Consider the following 14,391-nt stretch of genomic DNA (forward strand, 5'->3'; position numbering starts at 1 on the left):
CAAAGCTAGCTAGCTTTCCGGCGAATTGTACTTACATCAACTCGTAATTAACTCGCTTATCGTAAACCTTCGATAAGATGTCAAGGGAGTTCCAAACTAGAAAGAAGATTTTATATTGTTTGTAAGTTCGTGAAACTTTTGTTTACAAATATTTCTTTGTAATAACTATTTGTAATAATTGTTATTGTAAATTGTATTGTTGCGTGTATATTAAAACGTATTTGTGTTAAAAACGAAGACGGCGTGTATAAATTTTGTTGGCAAATATCATAAACTGACTATATATATTGACTTTAATTTAAATACTAAATCCAAAGTACAATTTAACTAATAAATTTAAATTATCAGTTAACTCGGCTTCAGAGTATTCAAAATTTTAATACGTAACACAATCTTTGGGAGATGCTAAAGGTACACGCCAGATTTAATGACAATCGGCCCAATTGTTCGCTAGTTATAAGCAAACTTTTGCATATAATGTGGGTAAGATTATAATTCACACCATACACTGTCAATCAGTATATTTGATGTCACAAGTTGTGAGAAATTAGATGAATCAATTTCTAGGAACTCAGATGACTCAGAAGCAATTAGGTGATCAATTCGATTTTGACAGCCATATTAATTTTACCAACTTAATGCCGCAAATGAAAAAGTCGATATCAAAACGTATGAAGCCATTGCTAAACGAAAGTGACACTTAATGTTGCGCGTAGGGCCGGTACCTTTGCATCAGTAGAACAGTTCGTGTGCTACGACTCAAAATAATGGAAGGTTGGGGCCAACGCCACATTTATAGCGTTACTTTTAAGGTCTGACATTACAGAATACCACTGATAGTTTTGTACTACATTTCAACCAATTTTGGTATTTAAAGCTATATTCCATGCTATATAACGGTATTATTAATTATAATTCGCACCATATGTTAGTATTGTATAATTTCACCAAAATTATTTATGTTAGACTAGAAATTAACAAACTTTGCCTACAACTGGAAACTTAAGATTAACAAACTTTGCCTACAACTGGAAACTTAAGATTAACAAACTTTGCCTACAACTGGAAACTTAAGATTAACAAACTTTGCCTACAACTGCAAACTTAAGATTAACAAACTTTGCCTACAACTGGAAACTTAAGATTAACAAACTTTGCCTACAACTGCAAACTTAAGATTCTTCTGAATAATAAATTTTACAACAGAAGAACAAAAAAAAAAGATAAAACTTACGAATGTATATTTTCAAAGCAAGCTTTCAAATTTTCATGGCCTCTTTTATATTCTTTATTTCTTTCGTCTATTTCTCATTCTCAATTCCTATCTTTAGCTTATCTCTCGTTCAGTTTTCAAACTATCTATTTTTTTCAATAAAGGTTTGAAAAGAAAGTATGAGAGGAAAAAAAGATATATCTCAAGTGATTTTAACCGATAGTTCAAAGGTAATATCCTAAGGAAAAATGCACCAAATCGATATTATCCTGTCTAGATGTAGCTCTTTTTCGACGAAACCGTCAAGATATCAAATCTTTTACTAAGATCTGAACAAAAATTATATTATATATGGGAAATCAATAATGGTCGAACAGTTGGATCTAGTTTTACCTGGCTAGCAAACATCATGTGACAACCAGATCAACTTCGAGGCTGCCAAAGAAAATAATAATAATGCAGGCTTTCACTTTCGATTTGGTTTTGTTTCTAAAAAGTATCGAGACGTGGACATATGGCCAAGCTGTCGTGTGTAGGCTTGGAACAGTTCAAAAAGAAATTCAGTTCTCTTATACCTGCAAGTCTGATATGAAACGTCAGACTTTGCAAGACTGTGTTGAAATGAACATTCGTCTTATATAAGGTCATAAGCATCACACAGAGATCGCCAAATGTCACAGGTTGCGTTTTATATATTAAATATCGACGCTTTGTGTAAGACACACAAATACCATACCAACCACCGAACCTTGCTGTGAAATACCGAAAGAACTATATAATTACATAAATATTAATTGTTACACACTACTTTGTAAGTACCAGGTTTCTGCATGTTTAACAAATACCAATCACATTGGCTTTTAAGCAAACGTTAGATATCACGTCATGTTAAGTAAACATCAAACCTTTACATGACTACACCCTGCCAAGTAAATACCGAATGCTACTAGAGAAATACCAAACACCATACCGCAATATTAACTACAGACCAAACGCTGTAACATGCTTGATAAATGTCAAATACTGTACTGTTCTCACTATTGAGTGAGGAATTTCCTTGTGCATGAAACACTGCACCACTTTAACTGCATATCAAATGCCGCATCATGCTTATTTGATGTCAAATATTGCACCGTCGTTAGTAGATAGGAAACAATGCTCTTCCTCTGCATAGAACATTACAATGTGTTAATTAAACCTCATCATACTCGCTGTCTGAATAAATGCATGGTGGTTACTAAATTAGAAATATTATACCGTGATTGTTGCATACAAAAAGATTACATACACTGTACTGTACTTTCATTATTAGAATAAGTGTGTAATTTTTATAAATGTACTTAATAATATGATTACTGTACTAGAAACACTATGTCATGCTTAACACACCAGAAAGTGTACAACGCTTATGAAATATCGCAAGTTACTACTTACTTACTGCATAAGAAACACTACGACATATGTAATATATCATAAAAAACTGTACTATGCTTATAAAATATAGCACATTGCAACATTCGTACTGCACTAGAAACACTACGCCATGCTTTATACATCAGAAAAGGTGTATCATGCGTATAATATGTTGTACGTTGCAAGATGTTACAACATATTAAACTTTGCACCATGCCTACTAATAATCAAACTCTATAGCACGCTTATTCAGAGATAAATTCTTCACAATACCTATTGTTAACAGAGCTGTGCACTATGCTTAGTAAGAGTTAAATTCGGCACTGTACTTACTAATAATCCAACTCTGCACCGTATTTACTAAGCGTTAAATTCGGCACCATACTTTTTAATAATCACATTCTGCATCATGCTTACTAAGAGCTAAATACTGTAGCATACCTACTAATTATTAAACACCACGACCAATTACATCAAAAACAGAACAATTATTTAGCAGTTTATATTTATATCAGACATCAAAGAGTAAGGATTCTATTTCTACTGAATATTGCACATTACTAGACACTATTTAACAGTATATGAAATATCTCACAACTGACCAGTAATTTTAAATAATATAATACAAATACTTCTGCCAAATACCAGGCAGCTAATTACCATTGATCACAAATTAATTTCGTTTGAATTCATTTTCTATTAGAATATAATTAAGCAAGTCGCAAAAACACGAATGAAAAAATAGGAATTTTGTAACTTCATTATGTTAATTAAATACTGAGTATCACAACCTTTTACCAAAATATAACACGCTATATCCTCTTTACTAAATACTGAACATCATATTCAATAAATATTGAACATTAAATACTTTTACTAAATGTTGAATATTTTGTCCTGTTTGCTGTATATTAAACATTACATCCTGTTTACTAAGTACCAAATAGTATATACTGTTTATTAGATATTAAACTACATCTTGTTTACCAAGTGTCATATAATACATATTGTTTACTAAACATTAAATATTGCATCCTGTTTACTAAGCGTTAAACATTACATCGTATTAGTAAATATCAAAAGATCGCTAACGTGCAGTGAGAACATACAAATGATGAATCAAAGTATTCTAATAAGTATAAGAACAGAATATTAAATTTATTACAGGGTTTAGTTTAGCTCTAATCTATGCAGGTATTATGCTTTGCTCAGAGGTATATGATAATAAAAACTACAAACAATTTAACGATTGTCAAGTCTGGGTTAGAAACTAAAACTTCGAACCATATCCCATTAATATAGTTCAAAGTCCAAAATTTGAATATAAACTACACCTCACGATAAATATTCTGCAAACTTTGGAAATGTTACAATATATTACACTCTAGTTCCAAAAACAAACAACGAAGTATAACAAAAACATACTTAAGATTTAGAAGACGTAAGAATCCATGATTTTTTATGCATTATGCCAAATAGATTTGACGTGATAACTGGGGTATGCTTTTATAAAACTTGGAACAAAATATTTCAAATTCATTTAACAAGCGAAAGCTGCCAATAAATGTTCAGTTTTCCCACTGTGAATATGTATCTCTTCTAACTATACTGTCGTGTAAAGTTTGCTGGTGCCCTTAGCAATAGTTGGTTGATTTCTTACACAATCAACTTTTTACAAGTTCTTATAGTTAAACAATGACGTTTTGCTTTAAAAACTGAATGTGTTGAGCTACAAGAAAAAAGAGGAAATTTGCTTGAATCACTCTTTATTAAGAAAGCATAAGTTAGTGTTTTGGGAAGTCTTTTTTTGTTTTGTTTTAATTCTTGTCCTAAGATAAATTCTAAGAAATTGTAATATATTTAGGCACACCAGTTTTCATTAAAAGTTTAAACTTCTGTTTGTTTGGTTTTTTAATTTTCCTAGTGCTTAAAAATGCCGTTTGCTTAATTTCTATCAGATATTTTTGTATTAATTAATCTCCAGCCGTTCGTTACTTGGGATTTTCGATGCAATAAAGACATAGTTCGATTAATTATGCAGGGACCAATTTCCTTCATGGAGTTTCAGGGCTCATTTTTGTATTGAACGGTTCTAAATTTTTTCGTTAGTCTTTTGCTTCGTTCGTCATCCAGTATTTTATGTTTTTCTTTTTGTTTCTTTCAGTAAATGTGCGCTCCTTGATGAAAAGGAGATTTTTACTGAGACAAGCTATAAAGTTTTTGCGTGAAGAGAAACTCTCCGGAAGGTTTTTCTGAACATGTAAGTAAAAGGATTAGTAACTTTGAAAACATTTAAAGACGAATTAAATATAAGAGAAAATCACATAAAAATATACAGCAAAAGTAATAGTAGACAATAGTATTGGTTTGAATTTCGCACAAAGCTACACGAGGGCTATCTACGCCAGCGGTATCTAACTGAGCAGTGAAAGACTAAAGGGAAGGCGGTTAGTCATCACCACCCACCGCCAAGTCTTGGGCTACTCTTTTACCAACCAATAGTGGAATGGACCGTCACATTATAACACCCCCACGGCTGAAAGAGCGAGCATGTTTCGTGGAAGAAGATTCAAACCTGCGATCCTCAGATTGCGAGTCAAGCGCCCTAACCACCTGGCCATGCCGGGCCCGTGGACGATAAACGACTTATCTTTATTTTAGCTTAAATGACTTATCTTTAGTTAACCTTAAACAACATATCTTTAATTTATCATAAAGTATTTTAAAGGCATCATGAATCAAATCCCCCTGTTGGGCAGCAGTATGTTTACGGAATTTCAACGTTAAAGCCCGGGGTTCGATTCCCCGCATTGTGCGGCTTTGAGCTAAAAAACAAAATCATACACATTATGAATCAATTATAAAACATGTGAAACTATTCTATCAGTGAATCACAGAGCTTAGTTGCGTCTATTCTTCTCTTGTGTTCAACATCTATAACAACGTGAATAAGAATATATTATTATATCTTACAGCAACGGACAAAGTGTATTTACAAGGATTATTAATCATTGTTTAACACTTAAAGCAGTATCAGAAAATAGCTATGTATCAGTGTTTCTAACAATTATTTATTTTCTAAAGTACATTGGATAATAATTCTATAATAATTAGATGTTGTATAAAATACCACAAAAGAAACTGTATTTACCGGTATATTTATTATTACATTGTAATTAATAGCTAAAGGAGTATACATCTACAATTTTTCTAATAATTGCCAATTACGCTAGAAAGCACCAGAGAACATGTGTATAAAAATAACTTGTTCTATCTTACACTAGCAGAGAATGTGTATTTACATGTGTGTGTAAAGGAATATATTATTGTATCTTACAGCAACATAAAAACGTTATTTATCAGAATGTATGACATTATATTGTTGTATCTTGAAGTAGCAGAGAACATGTACTTACCAGTATGTATAAGGATATCCTATTATATCAGACAGAAGCAGAGAACGTGTACTTACCAGTATTTGTAACAGTTTACATCGCTTTTTACCAATGTTTTTACGAAACGTCTGATGTATGTAACAGTTGCGAGTAAAGTATAATTATAAAATTTTATGTTATTATTTTTCAGCTAAAAGTTCTGAAAACTTGTATTTAAAATATTTTTTCATAAGCTTCTGTTGATGTTGCAGTTTAGAAAACTGGATAATTAACAGTGTCTATAAGGATATGGTCCTAGATTTGACAGTTACAGAAGAAATCATGAATTTATCAACATCTGTGAAGTTATCATGGGGTGTTGTCCATTAAAAGGGCATGCTGTTTTATCCAACATCTATACATAGCCTTTGTTTACCAGTGTTTGTTAGAGTTCAAAGAGCTGAAAACATGTTTATTAAAATATCTTTGTAAAAATATCGTTTTTTATCCATCATAACTAAGAATCTCTTGTTGTCTCTGATAGCTACAAAGAAGGCATGTCTTATGTATATGTCTTCTCTTGAAATCTAACGGTATAGTTAATAAAGTGTATTCACTTGTGGAAGCTATGTAAAAAATCAACTACGGTATTTGACACATACAGTGAAATCGTAATAATCAGTCTTGTAATTTACTGAAATTTTTAGAACTCACTTGCTATTAACGATGCAGAAAGATAATTAGTGAAATAACTAAAGGAGTAAATACATCAAAGAAATTTACTCTTCAGTGTGTGAGTTTTATTGATCGACCAGTCTTCTTATTCCTAAGTGTGGTAGGATGAAGCTCAAGTGGATTTACATCCTTATATGAGTGTTTGGATCTTTCCTTTCCCAATATACAATGGTTAAGAGTAGTGTAGGTGTTAAACGATCACTGCTTGTAAGGTGCGACAGGTACAAAGAGTGGGTTTTATTTGGGAACTCTGGATTGGCTAGCACATTTAAAGAAGCTGGTATTGGAGATATACAATTTGTATGTAAAGTTCGTAGGTTCTAGAAGAAACTGGAAGCTATTTTAAATAGAATAAAAGTAGTGGATAAAGAGAAAGGTAAACTGTGGTAGGTGGTAACTGGATTTAAAGAGGATCTTAGTCTTTTTCATACAAAGAATACAATAGCTAATAATGATTTTCAGAAAGTTAAAAATAGTAAACGGAATTTAAATATAATGGATAGTTTACATTTATATAGAGCAGGGCTGGCATGTTTGTAAAGACTAAAAACTCAACTGTAAGGGTTGGTTTGAAATAGGACTAGACTGTGTGATGGTCAGAATAACGAAAAACCAAAAAAAAAGGAAGAGAAAAGTATGGTGTAGGAACAAAGTATAAAAATAGTTTTAATGATAGTTGAAACTGTTGTTATTATAACGCTAAAAGTATAAGGAATTTAATGAATGACTTTAGAGCAGTGGTTGGAACAAAGGATTTTGATGTAATGGGAATAACTGAAATCTTTTTATGTGTAGACACTTTTAATGACAGAATTTTTTTTACAATAAGTTATAGGTTGTATAATAGGGATAGAGTACTAAAACGAAAGAGGGTGGAGTGGTTTTATATATAGTGGTTATAAGAAGTGAAGAACATCAGATGAAACTGATGAAATTAATGAGAAACTCTACAGTGAGATATGGAATTCATCTGTTAATGAGGTTATAGTTATGGGAGATTTTAATTGCAAGTCAAATTATTCAGGATGTTTTCTTTTTCACCAAACGGTTAGGGAACCTACTAGAAAAAAAGCTATTTTTAGTTTTATTGTTAACTTCTGATATAGAAATGGTTGAATGGTTGACAAGGGGGAGATTGGGGAATAACTGGGTGAAAGTGATCTTACTCAATTAGATTTGATATTTTGCTGCATACTGAGACAAAGAATAATGAAATGATATTAAAGGTATGGGCGTTGCCTGGTGGGAGGAGGAGGATGCTACAAAATATTTGGATTATTTGAGGAGTTGACCGAATAAATGGCAGATGCATTTTTTGTAATAAATGCAAGTTAATGTATGTGAGAAATCGCAATTTGAATTATATCTGTAATTTAGATGAGAATAACCTTAACAGTGTTATGGAAGAAAAGGATCTTGGTGTCATGGTTGATCAGTCTTTTAAGCCATCCGAATAAGGTAATGTTGCTAGTGGTAGGGCAAATAGTATTTTATGTTGTGTTTACAAATATACTGAATGCAAGTATAAAATGGTTATAATGTTCTCTTATTGATCATTGGTTAAACCATATTTGGAGTACCGTGTTTAGTCTTGAGATCCTTATCTCAGAAAGAGCATTGTTGGAAAAGGGTTCAGAGAAGGTCTACTAGGATGATTCCTGAGATGGAAAAGGTTATCATATAAGGATAGGTTAAGAACTTATATTGTTTTCTCTTAAAAAGAGAAGAGTTAGAGGGGATCTGATTGAGGTGTTTAAGATTGTTAAGGGAATTAACAGGATTGATGCATCATCTATTTTTGTGCTGAATGAGATCAGGGGACACAAATATAAATTTTGGCAGGACAGTAGTCATATTCAGCTAAGACAGCTATATTTTTCTAACAAGGTGATTGGCCTTTGGAATGGATTGCCTTCAGATGTGGTTGAATCAATTAATTTAAGGAAGTCTAAAGGAAAGCTTGTTAAATATTAGATAATAAGGGCTAGCTTTTAGTGTTTTGCTTTTATTTTAGAGTTTAGTACAGTGGGTAGGACGACTTAGATGGACCAACAGGTCTTTTGTCCTTAAATTAAATGTATATATAATGTTATTCACTATGTTACAGTCTTTAAAGTTAGCATTCTTTGGGCTTAGCATCATTTTACTAATTCATTATACATATATACTTCTTGGACAAGACATTTCATGACGGCATTTCACTGTGGAATACTCGGGAATTTGCCTTAAATCAGCTGTTAAACAAGTTGTATGCAGCACCATGTTTCTCACCTACAGCAACAGGCCACTGTGTTGAAATATACAAAAAGCTCTTATATTATTAACCCTCTGTAGCTCACCATAGTAGTCATATATAATTTAACTGGGTAAATGAGCAGATGATAAACTTTACTGATGATATCAGGATACCAATCTTTGCCTCAACCGGTGAATATAATAATTTTTAATAGCAGGATTATCTTTCTCCTTTACTTAGCTGAAATCATAAAATCAAGGCGAAATAAAAATAGGCTTTTGTTCATAACGATCGTAAATACGGGAAGTCCAACTAAAATAAGATACCGACATTTTATACATTGGAGTAATGCATGGATTTTGACAACAGCAAAACGAGAAGAAGCATATAGGTACTACAGAAAGATGTATCACCCTTCAAACTGTGAGAATTTAGTAGAAGTGCGAGAAATAATAATAAATGGTTTTGATTACAATGTTTATATATATATATATAGCAAAGTGCTAAGGACGTAGCTAGTTAAAAAACAGCAGATAAATAATGGTTAGCTTTAACTTCGACGAGAAGACAAAGGAACCTAACAAAATAGTGTAGAGGTAATTTCAAAGTCGTCAAATTTAACTCTTAGTTCATCAAATACTTTTTACACATACCAGTAAAGACAGGTTATCTGCAGTTTTAACAGTGTTGAGGACCTTATTATCTTCTACATTAAACATAAGTTGAGATCTTCCACTAGTTTCATGATATAGTTTAAGAAACTAATAAGATGAAAGTATACCAGCCAGTTGGTCCGGCATGGCCAGGTAGTTAGGGCGCTCGACTCGCAAATAGAGGGTCGCGGGCTCGAATCCCCGTCACAACCAAACATGCTCGTCCTTTCAGCCGTGGGGGCATTATAGTGTGACGATCAATCTCACTATTCGTTGGTAAAAGAGTAGCCCAAGAGTTGGTGGTGGGTGGTGATGACTAGCTGCCTTCCCTCTAGCGCAGATACCCCTCGTGTAGCTTTGCGCAAAATACATAACACACAAATCAGCCACTTTGTTACATTTATTGATGAATGTTATAATGACGGATTTATACACGTCAAAAAGATAATTTCACTTTTGTTAAAAAAATTAGAGGACAATAGAGCATGAAGATATTTAAAATGGTGTTGAGGGGGGGAGCACCAGTGGTTGGGAGTGACACTCCTTGATGACACAGTGTACTCTTACAGACTGTTGGCCAGTGAGTCGAATGGCCAACATTGTTGAAAACTGTTATTTTCAAACACCACCTTTATCTACAAATAGTTTCTTTTTGATTTTCTTTTTTTGGGAAATATCATTGGCCAAAATCACGACGATTTGACCTATTTTCAGCTTCATTGGACCACTAGCTGAATCACATCGATGGATCGAAATTGTTGACGTCTGCTTCAACGACTGTCAAGTAAATAGTAACTCTATTCAAAAATGGAACCTTTATCTTGCAAATGTAAAAGATCTGGATATTCAGAATGTTCAACATGCTTTCGTTGTGGTTTTGAATGTGATGGATTATCAGTTTTTGCTAACTTGCGTTGGAGACATGTGGTAAAGCAGCCAATGTGTATTGGTAAGTACTAATGATGCAATAAATGGTAGAAGCAAACGACCATGACCAAATTACAATAAGAATATTTCGAACATCAATGATGAAGACGTACATGATGAAAATAACAGTATTGATTTTATTGATAATTATAATGATGATGGAGTTGATGACGACAAAAAAAATTAATATATTATGAAAGGGTGTAAAAATGTATATAATATCAGATATGTTTTCGGAATAGACACTTCTTTGACGAAAAGTCTACCAAGTCGAAACTCATGTGAACGTGAATCTTTGAATTTTAAAGATGAAACTAGTCGTACAATTATCTCCAGCATTTCATTACTAAAGAAGATATGCTCTGTTATTTTACTGAATGATGCAAACCAATTATTGCTTAACGTAGGAAAACAAATTGTGAAAGATAGCAGAGAAACCAAATACATCATATATAGTAAAAATTTAAAGAAAAATATACTTTAAATACAATTTTAAAGTTCCTCTACATTCTATTCAGTGAAACGTGTCATTAGCTTCATTGTGCTACAAAGTGATGAAGCTTTCTGTTAGTGTAAAATTGATATCAAACATCCAGTAGACTATCTAATATTTTAGCTTGATACAGTATCTTGTAACTGCATCCCAAATGAGACTGTTTACAATTCAAATGTATAACTAATTCTTAATAAAAAACCAATATTCATTGATACATCGATCTTTATGTAGCCATATTTTCATCTATACCTAATATTTTGCTTTAAAAAGGAGCTGTCAAATCCTTATCATAGCGCAATCGAATTCCAAGATCGATGTTTGGTGATCCCATCTACCCCTAGTACAAAATGGTACCCAATTTGCTTGTATGAAAGATGTTAATAGTTTGAAATACTTGTGGGGCGAAAATATGTATTGGCCACAGCAAAAATTCTCGAAGGCCAGACCACAATGTTCCTACTGTAAGGAAATAATATATTCTTAAGGGCATTATTAACAATATTGTCTTTCGTGTTTGTTCACCTGAACGACACCTCATGCACACGATGGGCTTAATGGCTAAGTAAAATTCCTTAAAGTATAGTCACGAATTTTTAACAATGGATCAGGGGAAAGGCAATCAGCTGGCTTGACCCACCGCCTAAAGCAGCTACTTTTAATAAAATAGGGGATGTGACTTTCACTCTTATAACGCACCAGCAACTGAAAGTGAGAAGCGTGTTTGGTAGCACCCATTTCGTATCCGATACTAGGCTAGCCGTCTTTAGCACGATGGTACTTTTACACACTTCACGGGAATTTCTAATCTTCTGTAGAACAAACAGACCTAGCAAGAGTTATCAGGGTTAGCACAAACTGAAAAAGAACGTTTAAAAGGCTCAGAATGAATTTTAACAAAGAGGTAACTTCTTCATGTAAATATTATAATAAATAGCAAAAACTCAATCCCCCAAAGTAATCAGTTAAGCCTTCTCAAAACCAGTTGTGTCTTTAGTGTCATTTATAAGGGTGGAAATGAATGCAAAATTACAATTAATGCTCTTCTCGTTTTTCTGAATTAACCAGTTTTAGAAGATAACAGATTAAAATATGCTCTTCTCTTTTTCCTGAATTAACCAGTTTTAGAAGATAACAGATTAAAATATATTTAAGGAAAACACCTTTCCCTAGATCTCTAATTCCAGCGTTGATTACAAAAAAAAACTAAATTTGACGACTTATTTCTGAACAGTAAAAAATAAGTTAATTTTTCTCTTAGCTAGCAGAAATAGTGGGGATATTTTGGTGCAAAAATAAAATATGATTGTTATAGACGCACGTTTGCGTCCACAATCTAACAGATTTTTTTTCCGAAAAAAAAGAAACTCTTAGACTGAGACATGGCTGTTGATGTTGTTTTTTCCTTCTGAAGGATTGCTCTGATTCATGTAAATGTAGTTAGAGTTGGTCTGGACTCGTATTCTGAACAAAAAGGCTAGAACATATTTCTCTATAACAGTAGTATAGCGTAACCTATGTATTTTCTCTGTTCTTATACCGCTAGAAACCGGGTTCGATACCCTTTGTGTAGCTTTGTACTTAATAACTCAGCATGATGGCTGATTACTGCCAGTCATTGAAACGAGATCCTCCAGACGCAATACATAAAAGAAAGACCACAACACGTAGTTTTAAGAATAAAAGACGTAGATTTCACAAAAAAATCATGATGAATGAGGGTGCATATTCATTCGACATCAATGTTATTTTCTTTTGTTCAGTTTTTTTGTATTTTTGTTAACAAACATAATAATAAAAAATGTCCATTGTGGTAAAATAAGAATTTTATTCTTCCCAATTTGTAAAAAATACTGACGTGATAGAAAAAAATGAATGCTATTTTTGAAATCTGCATAGCTGAATTATGGAAAATCCGTTATTAAAACCAAAACAACTTTTATGAAGTGTAAATTCGCAGGCCTATGTTATTGTTCGAGGAAGGGTGTGGTCTACTCTAGTGGTCAGTGTGCCGAATTAGTGGTTCACATCCAATTGCCACAAAATTACGTTTTGCACCTTGAGGCTGTAGGTGTGTTATAAGAGTGATGGCCAGGATTTTAACCTTGTAAGTCCATAAACTTAACGCTGACCCATAGGAGGAGTCAAAAGCAACAGAAAACGTTGTTATTGTCGTTTTGTTCCACCTTCCCTGACACTTTCGACTCACAATCTGAGGGTCGCGGGTTCGAATCCGCATCCAACCAAACATGCTCGCCCTTTCAGCCGTGGGGGCGTTATAACGTGACGGTCAATCCCACTATTCGTTGGTAAAAGAGTAGCCCAAGAGTTGGCGGTGGGTGGTGATGACTAGCTGCCTTCCCTCTAGTCTTACACTGCTAAATTAGGGACGGCTAGCGCAGATAGCCCTCGTGTAGCTTTGCGCGAAATTCCAAAACAAACAATCCCTGACACTTCCTCTCCATTTCCCTGATCTCTTGATAAAATCTATCCCCTTGTTATTCGCTAACGGCACCAATATTTTCAGGGAAATAATCAATTCCACGTTGCATAAAACTGGGTTTGATGAAGCAGTTTGTAAAGGCCTTAGACAAAGATGGCGACTGTTTCAAGTATCTATGTGGGCAATTCCCAGCTCTAACAGAAGCGAAACATAATGAATGAATTTTTTTGGGCATCAGATTCAGAAATTGACTTCATATGAACAGTTGGAAAGGACAACGAGGAAAGTTGAAAAAGAAGCGTGGATTGCCTTTAAAGATGTTATTGAAAAAATTTTAGGAAACAACAAGGATCCAAATTACGAAAATATTGTCAATAACATGCTCGATAAATTCGAAGAGTTGGGTTGTAATATGAGCTTGAAAGTTCATTTCTTACACTGAAGTGGGTAGTACGACTTTCTTTGTGTCAACCAAACTTTCACGTTCAATGCTTTTCGATCCTGATATCAGGCTGACTTTGCGTGGCCATTGTTTCTTTATCCGGTGCTGATTTCGTGCTGAATTCAGCAATATTGTTGCAATAAACCAGTGAACCTTCTTACAAAAAGTATGGTATAAACTATTTTTCACGATTTCTGTACCAGTAAAATGATGTCCCTGGAAAAAGTAAGCTCTTAGCTTGAAGTCTGGACCCCAAAATCTCTGAAGAATCCTTTGGAAGGCCCAAATATCTCACCAAATTACTAAGTTCACTTTGTGTGGGCCCGGCATGGCCAGGTGGTTAGGACGCTCGACTCGCAATCTGCGGGTCGCGGGTTCGCATCCCCGTCCCATCAAACATGCTCGCCCTTCCAGCCGTGGGGGTGTTATAATGTGAAGGTCAATCCCACTATTCGTTGGTAA

This window comes from Limulus polyphemus, unplaced genomic scaffold (genome assembly GCF_000517525.1).
Source record: "Limulus polyphemus unplaced genomic scaffold, Limulus_polyphemus-2.1.2 Scaffold255, whole genome shotgun sequence".
NCBI lineage: Eukaryota > Metazoa > Arthropoda > Merostomata > Xiphosura > Limulidae > Limulus > Limulus polyphemus.